The sequence below is a fragment of the Phoenix dactylifera genome, chromosome 4 (genome assembly GCF_051530095.1).
Source record: "Phoenix dactylifera cultivar Ajwa chromosome 4, Ajwa_hap1_PhDact_Kaust_v1.1, whole genome shotgun sequence".
In the NCBI taxonomy this organism is placed as follows: domain Eukaryota; kingdom Viridiplantae; phylum Streptophyta; class Magnoliopsida; order Arecales; family Arecaceae; genus Phoenix; species Phoenix dactylifera.
Window position 1 is genome coordinate 31,172,641 of NC_143193.1, and position 15,762 is coordinate 31,188,402.

Here is a 15,762-nt window from a genome sequence, read left to right on the forward strand (position 1 = left end):
CTGCACCCACATCTTCTATGTTGGTCCCTTCCTTGACAGCCGTGACTGACATGACGGACGGCCCATGTACGGAAAGAGATCTACAACGTGAGGAGTTTGATTCAGGCTCAGTTCTCCAGTATGAGTGAGGTCACGGGCATCACTCGGAAGATGCGCGATGACATCCGGAAGGACATGAGCACCACTACCCAGGGGGCCGAGCGCTTGTCGAATGTGCTCATCGACAAGCTGGACGCACTGCAGAAGTCGGTCCTCGAGCTCGATACGACACAGAGCAGGGCCATTCAGGCCGTTATCCGACAGCTCGAGAACGTCACCAATGCGGTCCAAGCACTGGTTGAGCGCATGCCTCGGGGAGCCACATCCTCGAGAGGAGGAGATACATCCTCGAGAGGGGGAGCCACATCCTCGAGAGGAGGAGCTACATCCTCGAGGAGACCGTAGCTGCTTTTGTGTTTTATTTTGACATGTACTGTTTTGCTTTACTTATTGTATTCTCAAATGTATTCACATACACATCAATACAATGAGTAGACATCTTATCTTCATTTCTGTGCAATTTGATCTATGATTGATTGTGTGTTCTGCTTACCTCCTTTTTTTTTGATACGATGACAAAAAGGGGGAGAAATATTGAATAGATATGTAAATGGAATCAACATAAAAGAAATCAAAATGAGAATCAAAAATTAAAACATAATTTGTTCTTAGTGGATTTGCTACCTCGAGGCTCATTATCTCTCTTTTGGAGCTCCTAATGGAGTAATCTCCAGAATCTATTCAAGGAATATTCGGAGATTAGCTGAATCCAACTCAAGAACAAATTGACAGATTTTCCCTCTAAATACCAAAATTTAAAATTCAAAAACTTCAATATACTAAAAGGAAATTCAGAGAATCAAAATTGAGGGGGAGAATCTGAATTTTTTAAGAAAGCCAAATCATTAAATATATATAAGCCAAACAATTGATTGCATGATATGAAGGCTTATATAATTCCAAATGAAAGGGGGAGCTTTAACTCCAAAATTTATTGTTTCACACCTTTCAAGCTTGGATATATTAAATTACCAGACATATGAATTCATTTATGGATTTTATTTCCTTGTTTATTGAGCAATTCACTTTACATATACTCAAAGTTTTGTCATCATAAAAAAGGGGGAGATTGTGGAGTGATTGATCATAACCCTATTTGATTTTGATGAGATCAAAGCATTTGAGTATATCTTTTGTTTACTAATGAATTCAATTGAGTGTTTCAGTGAAAATCTTGTCTAAGTGTCTCAAGACTTGGTTCATAATATTTTGGATAAGTTAAGAAGTCAGTTTGAACCAAAGTCTGAGACTCGAGTCGACTCCAGAGTATTACGAGTCGACTCCAAGCGTATCAGGATCACTAGCACGGGCTCGAGTCAACTCCTGACCATTACGAGTCGACTCCAACTGAGAACAGACAGACAAACAGAAAGCATCAACTTAAAATCTGTCAGCGAGTCGACTCCTGAAGTGCGCGAGTCGACTCCGATGTTTACCGAGTCGACTCCGGAGAAGTATGAGTCGACTCCAAGGAGTTACAGGCAGAAAAGTCAGAGAGCGGTTTTCGACCCTGAGATTCGAGTCGACTCTTGTGGAACGCGAGTCGACTCCGATGGTTGGCAGGTCGACTCCAAAGATAGTGAGAGTCGACTCTCAGCAGTACACAAGGCAAAAGTCAGAGAGCGTTTTTCGGACTCTGAGATTCGAGTCGACTCCCGCATTGCACGAGTCGACTCCGAGACACCGCGACCCCAAAGAAGACAGAAGACCAATTTGCTGTCTCTGAGATTCGAGTCGACTCCCAGACAGCTCGAGTCGACTCCAAGGCAGCGCTTCACTAAAAACACAGAAGACTAAGTTTCGGAAACTGAGAGCCGAGTCGACTCCGGAACAGTTCGAGTCGACTCCAAGACTGAACGAGCCAAAAGACAGTAGATCGAGAGTTCGGGCTCTGAGCGCCGAGTCGACTCCCAGGATTGTCGAGTCGACTCGAGTGGACCAAGTTCAAAAATAGATCCACAGACTCCATGGGATGAGCCGACTCCGAAAATGCCAAGTCAGCTCCAGAAGTTGGCGAGTCGACTCCGGGTCAAGTCGAGTCGACTCCCAGTCGAAGAGGCGACTTTAATTCAAATCCGGAACAGTTGCTGAGTCGACTCCAGAAAAGCATGAGTCGACTCCCGCTACAGCCGAGTCGACTCCCGCTACAGCCAAGTCGACTCCAACCCACCAACGGACATATTGTCAGGCTGTGCAGAGTGTGCAGAACGGGCAGAAAAAGGTCTCTAACGGCTAGTTTCCATTGGGGATGGCTTAAATAGCCACAGAAGACTGTAGCAAAGAAGAGAACAACTATTTCACTCAAAGTAATCAAGCTTTCAATCTCTGCAACCTGGTTTTCAACGGAAAAGAGGGAAGAGCAACATTAACTGCATCCACCTACTTCTTCCCAACATTGAAAGAGATCTCCTCCTGCATTCAAGTCGACCAGACATTCAAGAGGAGACCCGAAGTTCAAGAAGCCCTACTCTACTCCAACTCAAACGTGTTTGAGGGCTTCTAACTTCTCTTTTGTTTATATTGTTATTTATCTGCTTTTGAGAAGCTCTGTTTTTCTGTTACTCCTTTTTACTTCCATCTTGTCTTTGCTTGGTTCAATCGGGGGATTGAATCAAGGGTATTGAGGTTGGTTGGTGAGCCGAGTGTAAAACCAACGTGTAAGGGTTCGATTGTGATCCCGGAAAAACAATCGGGTTGGTTCTAGTCGGTGAGCCTGGAAAAACCGACCGAGTTCGTTGTGAGCTCGTAAAACAACAAGTTTGGTTGTGAGCTTGGAAAACAACCGGCTGTAATCCAAGGGGTTATAGTGAATTCCCAAGTGAGACTTGGGGAGTGGACGTAGGAGCAAGGGTTAGCTCCGAACCACTATAAAACATTGTGTTTGTGATTGTTTGTCTCTCTCTATCTCTCGCATTTCATTCACCGCACATAGAAACTAATTAATCATCTCGCAAAAGCATTAATTAGTTATCCTCAAAAGTTTTAATAGCCAAATTATTTTAAAACCCAATTCACCCCCCCTCTTGGGTTGTCTATCTGGGCAACACTAGTGTATGCAAGGTAGTCGTTCTAGAGTACGAAACCTATTACCTTTTGACCCTGAAATAGAACGAACCCTTAGGAACATTCGATCTTAGATCAAAACATTAGGATCATCCCCACCTTTTAAGATGGCTGAAGAACAACCCAAACTCCTGAGTGAGTACTTTACTCCCACTATTTATACTTCCCCATCTTGCATTCGATTACCTGAGGTAGCAGCTGTACAATATGATATAAAGTCTAGTGTGATCCAAATGCTCCCATCTTTTTATGGGCTCACCAACGAAGACCCATACAAACATTTAGATGAATTTCTTGAGATTTGCACCACTGTCAAGATTCAGAACTTCACTGATGATGTCCTGAAACTTAGGTTATTCCCCTTCTCCCTTAAAGATAGAGCCAAACAATGGCTGAATTCTTTAGAAGCTAACTCGATTCGTTCTTGGGATCAAATGCAACAAGAATTCCTTAAAAAATACTTTCCTATAGGAAGAACGAACCAGTTTAGACGTGCCATTACAAGCTTCTCCCAAACTGAGGGAGAAGAATTTCATGAAACTTGGAAGAGATTTCGGGACCTAATCCGTAAATGCCCTCATCATCAAATACCTAAGTGGCAGCTAGTGCAATGTTTCTATGACGGATTGACTGAACAAAACCGTCAGATGATCGATGCTGTATGCGGGGGGACTTTCATGCTTCGAAATGAGCATGAAGCATGGCAACTATTTGAAAATCTTAATGAAAACTCCCTCCACCATGCTTCATATTCTCGTCAAGCACCCCCGAATTTTCAAAAAAAAGGGGCCATTTGTGAAATAAGTCATTCTATGGACCTGTCTAACAAGGTAGATGCATTGTCCCATAAGATTGATCAACTGATGATAGGTGGGCATTACATGAACTCTTCCCAAGCACAAGTGTGTACTATTTGTTCTAGCCCATCCCACCTTATTCATGAGTGCCCCTCAGCGCCCCAATTCCCCGAACTCGTGCAAGAACACATCAATGCTGCTCAATCACAGCCCAGACCGGGTAATGACCCATTTTCCAATACATATAACCCGGGATGGCGAAATCATCCAAACTTTTCTTGGAAGCAGCAAGCTTCGAATACTACCCAACCCTATTCCCAAAATTTTTCAAACCCTCAGAATTTTCAAACCCCACAAAATATTCATCCTTACCGTCCCTCGACTCAATTTCAACACACTCCTCCTCCACCCCAAAGAAACACAGCCTTTGAGGAGAAAGTGTTGAACGCCCTTCAAGGTTTGGAAACCATTACACAATTGGTGCATTCTCACACGCAATCAATCGCCAAGCTAGAATCCCAGATGGGGCAACTAGCTAATGCACTGAACAAGCGAGAGGAATGAAAGCTTCCAAGCCAACCATTAAGTAATCCTAGGGGACAATATATGGCTCAAGAAAATCAACTAAATACAATTCATCATGAACAAGCCAATGCTTTGACTACCCTAAGGAGTGGACGTGTAGTAGACAATAAGATTGGGGAGGACAACAATAAGGAAGGTGAAGAAGAGGATAAAAATGTGTCAAATAAAAATCTAAAACCTTCGTCTTCTTCTTCAGCTAGTCCACCTTCTGCCAAAACTCATATCCCAAAGGCCCCATTTTCTGAAGCACTTAATGCACCCTCTCCCTTTGGCAAGAAGGGAACTTCATTAGAAGAGATGATGGAGGTCTTCAAACAAGTTAAAATCAACCTCCCACTCCTTGATGCCATCAAACAAGTTCCCTCCTATGCCAAATTGAGGATGATAGTGTTATTTTAATGATTAACAAGCAATTATCTAGAGTATGTTATAAGTTAAATTGATACTTCATTTATAAGACTATTACTCTCAGGATATTTGTATAAATTGATATAGATACATTTCATTATTTATTTGAATGAATCTAACCTTGAGATGCAGCAAAGTGTGGATTGAGTCGACCCAAAGGATGATTGGGTCGACCCCGGTACATCAAGAAATCATTTGGCACACTTCTGCAAAAATGGCACAGATGAACAGTGAGTTGGGTCGACCCAAGAAAAGCATGAGTCGACCCAAACATCAAGATCCTCAAAACAAGACAGAACAATGGTTCTCTGGATTCACTGAGAGGGTCGACCCAAGAAGTAGTTGAGTCGACCCAAGCTTGAGTCGACCCAAACCCTGAGAGGGTCGACCCAAAGGCAAGACAGAAAAGAAGACAGAAAATGGTTCTCTGGAATTACTGAGAGGGTCGACCCAAGAAGAAGTTGAGTCGACCCAAGTGAACCTTGAGTCGACCCAAAGAATGGTTGGGTCGACCTAAGGGAAGGAAGGCTGAATTTCAAGTTTCTGCATTTTTTGAAAGGGTCGACCCAAGGAATGTTTGAGTCGACCCAAGTGAAAGTTGGGTCGACCCAAGGACAGGTTGAGCCGACCCAAACACGGGCTGAAGCATAACGGCTAGTTCTGCAGATGTACTTTTTGTCCTTCCCAAAGTCAGTAACGGCTAGTTTTTGAATTCTAACCATTGGGGCTTGTCCAATGGATGTAGGAGACTATTTAAAGTGGCACTATTCATCAAATAGAACAACTTTTGAAAGGGATATCAAAGAGTACACAAGAAAACAAAAGTGCCCTAATCTTCTTCATCCAAGTGCTTCATTCAAGAATCAAAAAAAGGGGTTGAGCAGATTCAAAGAGTCATCAAGAGCTCCATCCTCCCTTGTAGAGTGAAGCATCCTTGACAAAGAAGAGAGAAGCCACTTCAAAGCGATAAATATTTTCTATACTCTTCTTTGTAGTTTATATTGTTTCATTTGCTCATTTAGGAGTTTAAATCTTCTTTCTTTATTTGTTAAACAACTTGTAAAGGTTGGTTAGTGAGCCCGAAAAACCAACGGAGTAGGTTGATTGGTGAACCCGAAAAACCAATTGTAAAGGTTCGTTGGTGAGCCCGTAAAACCAACAAAGGTTTTTGGTGAACCCGGAAAACCAAAGTGTAAAGGTTCGTTGGTGAGCCCGTAAAACCAACAAAGGTTTTTGGATTGTGAGCCCGGAAAACAATCCAACTGTAATCCGCGAGATTATAGTGAATTTCCAAGGGGTCGCTTGGGGAGTGGACGTAGGTGCTAAGAAGAGCACCGAACCACTATACTTTGTGTTGTTTGTGTTGTGATTTGCTTTAGCTTACTAACCATCCATTTGACTTGAGTAAGATAGTTTAAATTTAAAAGAAACCAATTCACCCCCCCCCCCCTCTTGGCTTGTCACCTTGGGCAACAAGTGGTATCAGAGCAAGGTGCTCTAATAGTACTCATTGATCTCACAATCAAGAGTTAAAGATCATGACAACCTAAGTGGGATGTTCTATGAGTGAGGGGCAATCCACAAATAGACCACCTCTATTTAATGGCATAAACTACACATACTGGAAAGCTAGGATGAGGATATTCATTCAAGCTTCCGACTATGAACTATGGTACATCATCACTAGAGGACCTCACACACCCACACTTAATATAGAGGGCACTATCATACCCAAACCAGAAATGGATTGGAATGAAAGTGATAGAAGATTAGCACAGTTAAATGCAAAAGCTATAAATGCACTTTACTGTTCATTAGATGTAAGTGAATTTAATAGAATATCTACTTGCACTACTGCCAAAGAAATTTGGGACAAACTTGAGGTCACCCATGAAGGGACCAATCAAGTTAAAGAGTCAAAGATAAACATATTAGTACACAAGTATGAATTGTTTAAAATAGAATCTACTGAGTCCATAACTGATATGTTTACTCGTTTTACTGACATTATAAATGGGCTTAAGAGTTTAGGAAAGTCTTACTCTAACTCTGATTTGGTGCGAAAAATTCTCAGGTCTCTACCAAGAATTTGGGAGGCCAAGGTAACCGCAATTCAAGAAGCTAAGGACCTCAACACACTGCAATTAGAGGAGCTTCTAGGATCACTCATGACCCATGAGTTGACAATGAGGCAAAATTCAGAAGATGAGGTCAAGAGAAGAAAGCCCATTGCCCTAAAGACTACCATCCCTAAACAACAAACTGAATCGGAAGATTCAGATGATGATGAAGAAATTGATGAAGAAGGGATGGCTATGCTTGGAAGAAAATTTAGAAAATTTATGAGAGGTAAGAATAGATTCTATAGAAAGAAACCCTTCATCAAAGGTAACTCAAGCAAAGAAAAGGGTAAGGACAAAGAAAAGGAAAAAGAAACTCCCATTTGCTATGAGTGTAACAAACCCGAGCATTATAAGATAGATTGCCCAGATTTGAAATGGATGGCAAGAAAACTGAAAAAGAAGAACTTCATGGCTGATTGGAGTGAAAGTGAGGAATCAAGTTCGGAAGAGGAAGATCATCAAGAGACGGCCCAAATGTGTCATATGGCCAATGACGATGAGGTAGATTCCGAACTTGACTGTGATTTTACTGTTGATGAATTACATGATGCATTCTTAGAACTCATGGAAGAACATAAGAAACTAATTAATAAAAATAAAGTTCTAAAAGAAGAAAATCAATCTCTTGTTAAAGATAAGTTAAAACTGTCTCATAACTGTAAAACATTAAGTAGGAAACTTGCAAATGAAACCAAGAATCTAATTGCTGAAAATATCAAGCTAAAAGAAGATGCTGAAAAATATAAATCCTTGGTAGATAAATTTACACTTAGTTCTACCAAATTAAATATGATTCTTGATAGTCAAAAAGCTGTATATGATAAGGCTGGCTTAGGATATAGAACAAATATGAAACAAAAATTCTTAAAGAACATTTTTGTAAAAGCTAAAAGTGAAAATATCACTTGTTATTACTGCAATAAGTTAGGACATAGAGCATATGAATGTAACTATAGAAAGTCCAGTCAAAACAAAGTAAGTAATAATCAAAAGATTAAATTCAAGAAAGTTTGGGTTCCAAAAGGAACATGGAGTACTAACCCTAAAGGACCCAACTTAGTTTGGGTACCTAAAGTTTCTTCTTGATCTTGATTGCAGGTGTGTCTTACAGCTGATAAAGTGGAAAAACGATGGTATCTAGATAGTGGCTGTTCAAGACACATGACCGGTGACGTAGATCAATTTGTCACCTTGGAATCAAAGAAGGGTGGAGTAGTAACTTATGGAGACAATGGTAAAGGGCATATCAATGGAAAGGGTAAAATTTTCATTACGCCATCTATTTTCATAGAAAATGTCTTATTAGTTAAGGGTTTGAAACATAACCTTCTTAGCATAAGTCAATTTTGTGATAAAGGGTTTAAAGTCACGTTTGAAGCATCTGTATGCATAATCACAAATCCTAAAGATAATAGCATTATACTTGTAGGACAAAGGCAAAGAAATATTTACTTAGTAGACCTTCATGAGTTAGGCAAAAAAAATGGATTATGCTTAATTACTAATGAAGAAAAGAAAAATGAAACTAGTTGGCTTTGGCATCGAAGACTAGGACATGCTAGTATGGAATTAATATCAAAACTAGTCAAGAAGGAATTAATAAAAGATGTGCCAAAATTGATCTTTGAAAAGGACAAAATATGTGGACCATGTTCATTGGAAAAACAAACTAAATCATCTTTCAAATCAAAGAATATAGTATCAACAACTAGACCATTTGAACTCATACACATGGATTTATTTGGACCTACTAGAACTACAAGTCTAGGAGGGAAGAAGTATGGACTAGTTATTGTTGATGATTTTTCAAGATATACATGGGTTTCATTTTTGGCACATAAGAATGAAGCATTTTCAGAATTCTTGAAACTATATAATAATATCATAAATGAAAAGAAACTCACCTTAGTAGCAATTCGAAGTGATCATGGTACCGAATTTGAAAATCAACACTTTGAAGAATTTTGTACTAAAAATGGTATATCACATCAATTTTCAGCACCTAGAACGCCTCAACAAAATGGGGTTGTTGAAAGAAAAAATAGGACATTGGTAGAAATGGCACGCACAATGTTGTGTGAGTCAAATCTTCCAAAGTACTTTTGGGCTGAAGCTATAAGCACTGCTTGCCATATTCTAAATCGAGTTTTAATACGACCTATAACCAAGAAAACTCCTTATGAACTCTGGAAGAATAAGAAACCAACTGCTAAATATCTTAAAGTTTTTGGATGTAGATGTTTCATCTTAAACAATGGCAAGGAGGATCTAAGTAAATTTGATGCCAAGTCAGATGAAGGTATCTTCTTAGGATACTCCACATCTAGCAGGGCATACAGAGTATTCAATAAAAGAACTTTAGTAGTGGAAGAGTCAGTCAATATTATATTTAATGAGTCTGACAGTGAGTCTGCTAGGAAAGAAAATATTGTTGATGATGATACAGGAATTATCGACTTTGAAAAGTTGAATATTGATGACGTGCCAAATCAAGATAAGGGAGATGATTGCGTGCCACCTCAATCCCAAAACTTGCCAAAGGAATGGAGGTATGCATATGGACACCCTAAAGACTTAATCATTGGTGATCCATCTCAAGGGGTAAGAACTCGATCATCTCTTAGAAATTTAAATGATTATCTTGCTTTTGTCTCACAATTAGAACCTAAGACTTATGAAGAAGCTGAAAAAGATACTAATTGGATAAATGCCATGCAAGAAGAATTGAATCAATTTAAAAGAAGTAATGTATGGACATTAATTGAAAGACCAAAGCATAACTCAGTAATTGGAACAAAATGGATATTTAGAAATAAATTAGATGAAAATGGATTAGTCATAAGAAATAAGGCTAGACTTGTAGCTAAGGGATACAATCAAGAAGAAGGAATAGATTTTGATGAAACATTTGCTCCTGTAGCTAGATTAGAGGCTATTAGATTACTTCTAGCATTTGCATGTTTCATGGATTTTAAATTATATCAAATGGATGTGAAGAGTGCTTTCTTAAATGGTTTTATTGAGGAGGAAGTATATGTAGAACAACCTCCTGGTTTTGAGAATCATGAATTGCCAAATCATGTGTTTAAACTACATAAGGCTTTGTATGGATTAAAGCAAGCACCTAGGGCTTGGTATGATCGATTGAGCAAATTTCTGCTTAATAATGACTTTAGTAGAGGAAATGTAGATAAAACTCTATTTCTCAAAAGAAAGGACAAAAATCTATTAGTGGTACAAATATATGTAGATGACATAATCTTTGGTGCCACAAATGATACTCTTTGCAAAGAATTTGCTGATTTAATGCATGGAGAATTTGAAATGAGTTTGATGGGAGAACTAAGCTTCTTTCTAGGATTACAAATCAAACAAACTAAAGAAGGCATTTTCATTCATCAAACTAAGTATACAAAGGAAATACTAAAGAAGTTTGGGAATGAAAATCATAAGGGAGTAGGCACTCCAATGAATCCTACTAGCAAGCTAGACAAGGATGAAAAAGGAAAGAGTATTGATATCAAGCTCTATAGAGGACTAATTGGATCCTTGCTCTATCTTACTGCTAGTAGACCCGACATCGTATTTAGTGTAGGAATATGTGCTAGATACCAATCGGATCCTAAGGAGTCACATTTAAGTGCTGTTAAGAGAATCCTTAGATATTTAAGAGGAACTACCAATATAGGGCTATGGTACTCAAGGGACTCCTGTCTAAATTTGCTTGCGTATTTAGATGCTGATTTTGCCGGATGCAAATTAGATAGGAAGAGCACAAGTGGCACATGTCAATTCTTAGGAAATAACTTAGTATCATGGTTTAGCAAAAAGCAGAATTCAGTGGCACTGTCCACAGCTGAAGCTGAATATATAGCTGCTGGTAGTTGTTGTGCTCAAGTATTATGGCTTAAGCAACAACTAGAGGACTATGGAGTTAAACTAGATAATATTCCTATTAAGTGTGATAATACTAGTGCCATCAATCTTACTAAAAATCCAGTTCAGCACTCTAAAGCCAAACACATAGAAATAAGGTACCATTTTATTAGGGATCATGTGCAAAATGGAAATATATGTATTGAGCATATATGCACTGAAAAACAATTAGCCGACATATTTACGAAACCATTGAGTGAAGATAGATTCTGCATGCTAAGGAGGGAATTAGGTATATGTGATCCTTTTTATTGAAGAAATATAAAAGGGAGCTAGTAGTCTCATGATACATTCTTCCAATTTCTAAAATCCCATGAAACATGAGTCAAAATTGTTATCTAGAGATTCCTTACTCATGAATCATTGTCCCAGAAAAAATTTATAAGGATTGAAAGCAAAGAAAAGTTTTAGAAGCAAAAAGAAAGAGAAAAGAAAAATTCTGCATTTGGGTCGACCCAACCCAGAATAGGGTCGACCCAACGTTGAGTCGACCCAAGAAAAATCTTGAGTCGACCCAACGTCGGGACCCCACTATTAAAAGGGGACCCGAGAGCATTGTTAGGGCACTGTTTGCCCTTGTCCTCTTCTGAATACTCTAATCCCCACTCTCCAAACTCCTCCAAACTCCTCCAAACAGTAGATTACCTTGAGATCTTAGAGAAATGGGACCCAAAAGAGCCGTAGCCAAGAGATTCGGAAGAGTCACACGGATCCAACGGGAGGAAAGGCAACCTACGGAGCCATCTACCGTGTCTCCACGACGTGAGGCACGTGCGGACGCCCCTCCTCCTCCTCCTTCCCCCTCAGTGATACTTGCAAGATTTGCGGGGAGACCGGTTACAATGGGGAGAAGAATCCATTCCGAGTTCTTTGATCAAGAAGGGTTTCGGTTGAGGGAATGGATCCAAAGGCAAGGTTGGGAGTATCTTTGCTCCCTAGACGTGATGATCTACCCCGGATTGGTTCAGGAGTTCTATGCCTTCCTCAAAACTGGTATGGGAGGGCTTGTTTCGGAAGTTCGAGGGGTTCGAGTTCGAGTTTCCGAGGAGAGCTTGAGTGAGCTACTTCATCTACCCTGCGTAGGAGCCACTCCGGAAAAGCCTGAAAACAAAATGAGAGCTCTACAGTTGATCATGGAAAATGAGAACTTCGACTTTTCCGCGAAGGTAATAGCTAGTTCTCTTACTGCTGAAATGAGATTACTGGTCAGTATAATAAATAGAATCTTATTTCCAAAGACCGGGAGATTCGATCTCATCACAGAGCGAGATCTAGCAGTGATGGAGTGTATGATTCAGGGGATTCCCCTAAATCTTTCGGCCATGATACTGAGACATATGAGGAAGGTGATGTGCAACTCCAGGGTATCACTACCTTATGGTATGATACTCACCTTGATTTTTCGACAGCACGGTTTAGCTCTCGAAGAGGAGGCATCCAAGAGTCTGCATCATACTGACACATACACTGCACGGACACTCATACGCATGGGATATGAGAAAGTGAACGGGCAGTGGATTCACACTGGAGCAGGCATTCAGGGTGAGGCACCAGAGGGAGATGCACCAGAGGATGAGGATGAGGAGCATATGGATCATCCTACTGCACCTTCAGAGGCTGGACCATCATCATCCGTTCCTCCGAGAGATACGGATGAGTTCTGGAGCAGGATGACTGAGCTCATGTCAGCTCAGGCGAGGACTATCACTGACGGGCTGACGAGCCGATTGGACGCCCAATTGGACGTCATGTCTGCTGAGATCAGTGATCTGAGGCAGCAGATAGGAGCACTCCGAAGAGAGAGAGAGACCCATGGACCATCTGTGCCCCAGGCTGCTGAGTCAGAGATTTCGGCACAGAGTCATCCAGCTCGTCGTGCTCCACGCCAGACACAGTCTCACCAGGCTCGGCCTCCCCTCGTCACGACACTAGGAGGATGAGGACTAGATCCCAGCCGTTAGAGTCTCCCTAGGCTGATCTTAGCATCTATGTTTAGAGCCTAGGCTAGATATCTAACTCTCATATGTATTTTGCTTTTATCATGTATCTTTAAACTTTGATTCAGGAACATTGTATCTGTTTTTGTTTTTGGCATGAATGTATGAAAATGTTCCCATTTTGATCAATGAAGTTTGAAGCTTGGTATTTATTGCATCTTTCCCATGTATCTTTTTGATGATAACAAAAAGGGGGAGAAGTAAAGAAAGAGTATTTATTTTAGGAGAAGTAAAGATCTTAGGGGAGAAGTAAAGATATTGTTTAGAGTAAATAAAGTAACAAAAAGGAGAGAACTAAAGATATCTTTAGAGTAAGTAAAGAAAGAATAATAAGAACAAAAGTAAAGAAAGTTAAAGAAAGGAGAAGTAAAGAAAAAGAAATAAGAAGTTATGTAAAGAAAGAGAAATAAGAACTTATGCAAGAAAAGAGAAATAATTGGGCAAACAAATTGAAAATCATATAAGAAAGCTTATACATCTAAGAGGGAGCAATTTGTAACAATGAAAATCATCAAATCAAAAATTTTTATCAAATTTCAGAATTTGGCACATATAATTTCAGAATTTGGCACGCACCTCTCGCACCCCGATACATAACCTGAAACTCATATTTTATCTCAAATTTTTGAAGTTTCATCGTTAATGAATTATAAATGAAAGGGGGAGCAATTCAAAAAGTCAAATTGACAACATTTAAATGAAATAGGGGGAGATTTCACTCTTATATATGAAAAGCTGAAATTCAGCAAGTTAAGCCCTTTCAAAAACTGATCTTAAAGACAAGTATCAATAGGCTCATACTCTTTATTTTGTAATCATCAAAAAGGGGGAGATTGAGGATGATAGTGTTATTTTGATGATTAACAAGCAATTATCTAGAGTATGTTATAAGTTAAATTGATACTTCATTTATAAGACTATTACTCTCAGGATATTTGTATAAATTGATATAGATACATTTCATTATTTATTTGAATGAATCTAACCTTGAGATGCAGCAAAGTGTGGATTGAGTCGACCCAAAGGATGATTGGGTCGACCCCGGCACATCAAGAAATCATTTGGCACACTTCTGCAAAAATGGCACAGATGAACAGTGAGTTGGGTCGACCCAAGGAAAGCATGAGTCGACCCAAACATCAAGATCCACAAAACAAGACAGAACAATGGTTCTCTGGATTCACTGAGAGGGTCGACCCAAGAAGTAGTTGAGTCGACCCAAGCTTGAGTCGACCCAAACCCTGAGAGGGTCGACCCAAAGGCAAGACAGAAAAGAAGACAGAAAATGGTTCTCTGGAATTACTGAGAGGGTCGACCCAAGAAGAAGTTGAGTCGACCCAAGTGAACTTTGAGTCGACCCAAAGAATGGTTGGGTCAACCCAAGGGAAGGAAGGCTGAATTTCAAGTTTCTGTGTTTTCTGAGAGGGTCGACCCAAGGAATGTTTGAGTCGACCCAAGTGAAAGTTGGGTCGACCCAAGGACAGGTTGAGCCGACCCAAACACGGGCTGAAGCATAACGGCTAGTTCTGCAGATGTACTTTTTGTCCTTCCCAAAGTCAGTAACGGCTAGTTTTTGAATTCTAACCATTGGGGCTTGTCCAATGGATGTAGGAGACTATTTAAAGTGGCACTATTCATCAGATAGAACAACTTTTGAAAGGGATATCAAAGAGTACACAAGAAAACAAAAGTGCCCTAATCTTCTTCATCCAAGTGCTTCATTCAAGAATCAAAAAAAGGGGTTGAGCAGATTCAAAGAGTCATCAAGAGCTCCATCCTCCCTTGTAGAGTGAAGCATCCTTGACAAAGAAGAGAGAAGCCACTTCAAAGCGATAAATATTTTCTATACTCTTCCTTGTAGTTTATATTGTTTCATTTGCTCATTTAGGAGTTTAAATCTTCTTTCTTTATTTGTTAAACAACTTGTAAAGGTTGGTTGGTGAGCCCGGAAAACCAACGGAGTAGGTTGATTGGTGAACCCGGAAAACCAATTGTAAAGGTTCGTTGGTGAGCCCGTAAAACCAACAAAGGTTTTTGGTGAACCCGGAAAACCAAAGTGTAAAGGTTCGTTGGTGAGCCCGTAAAACCAACAAAGGTTTTTGGATTGTGAGCCCGAAAAACAATCCAACTGTAATCCGCGAGATTATAGTGAATTCCCAAGGGGTCGCTTGGGGAGTGGACGTAGGTGCTAAGGAGAGCACCGAACCACTATACTTTGTGTTGTTTGTGTTGTGATTTGCTTTAGCTTACTAACCATCCATTTGACTTGAGTAAGATAGTTTAAATTTAAAAGAAACCAATTCACCCCCCCCTCTTGGCTTGTCACCTTGGGCAACACAAATTTCTCAAAGATCTTTGCACCCAAAAGCGGAAATCTAGGACACATATGCCTAAAAAGGTCCTCCTAACTGAGCAGGTAAGTTCCATTCTCCAACACAACACCCCTCCAAAATTCAAAGACCCTGGTGCTCCCACTATTTCTTGTGTCATAGGAAATAACTCCATCGACCGAGCACTTTTAGATCTAGGGGCAAGTGTGAATCTTCTACCCTATTCAGTCTATGAAAAATTTGGGTTAGGTGAATTAAAACCTACCTCGGTGTCCTTACAATTGGCTGATCGATCTGTGAAGATGCCAAGGGGGATGATTGAAGATGTTCTTGTCAAGGTAGACAAATTCTATTTTTCAGTAGATTTTATCGTCCTTGACATGGAACATGTGCCCAACATAAAAAAAAAATCCCCGTGATCCTT

The 15,762-nt window shown here is 40.0% G+C and overlaps 1 non-coding gene across 1 annotated transcript; it reads right to left on the minus strand.

The window, feature by feature from the left end:
* Positions 1-3,645: 3,645 nt before the first annotated feature.
* On the minus strand, positions 3,646-3,751 carry LOC149753787 (small nucleolar RNA R71). Its single transcript, XR_016409313.1, has one exon. It is a non-coding gene; the product is annotated as a small nucleolar RNA R71 (small nucleolar RNA).
* Positions 3,752-15,762: the final 12,011 nt, after the last annotated feature.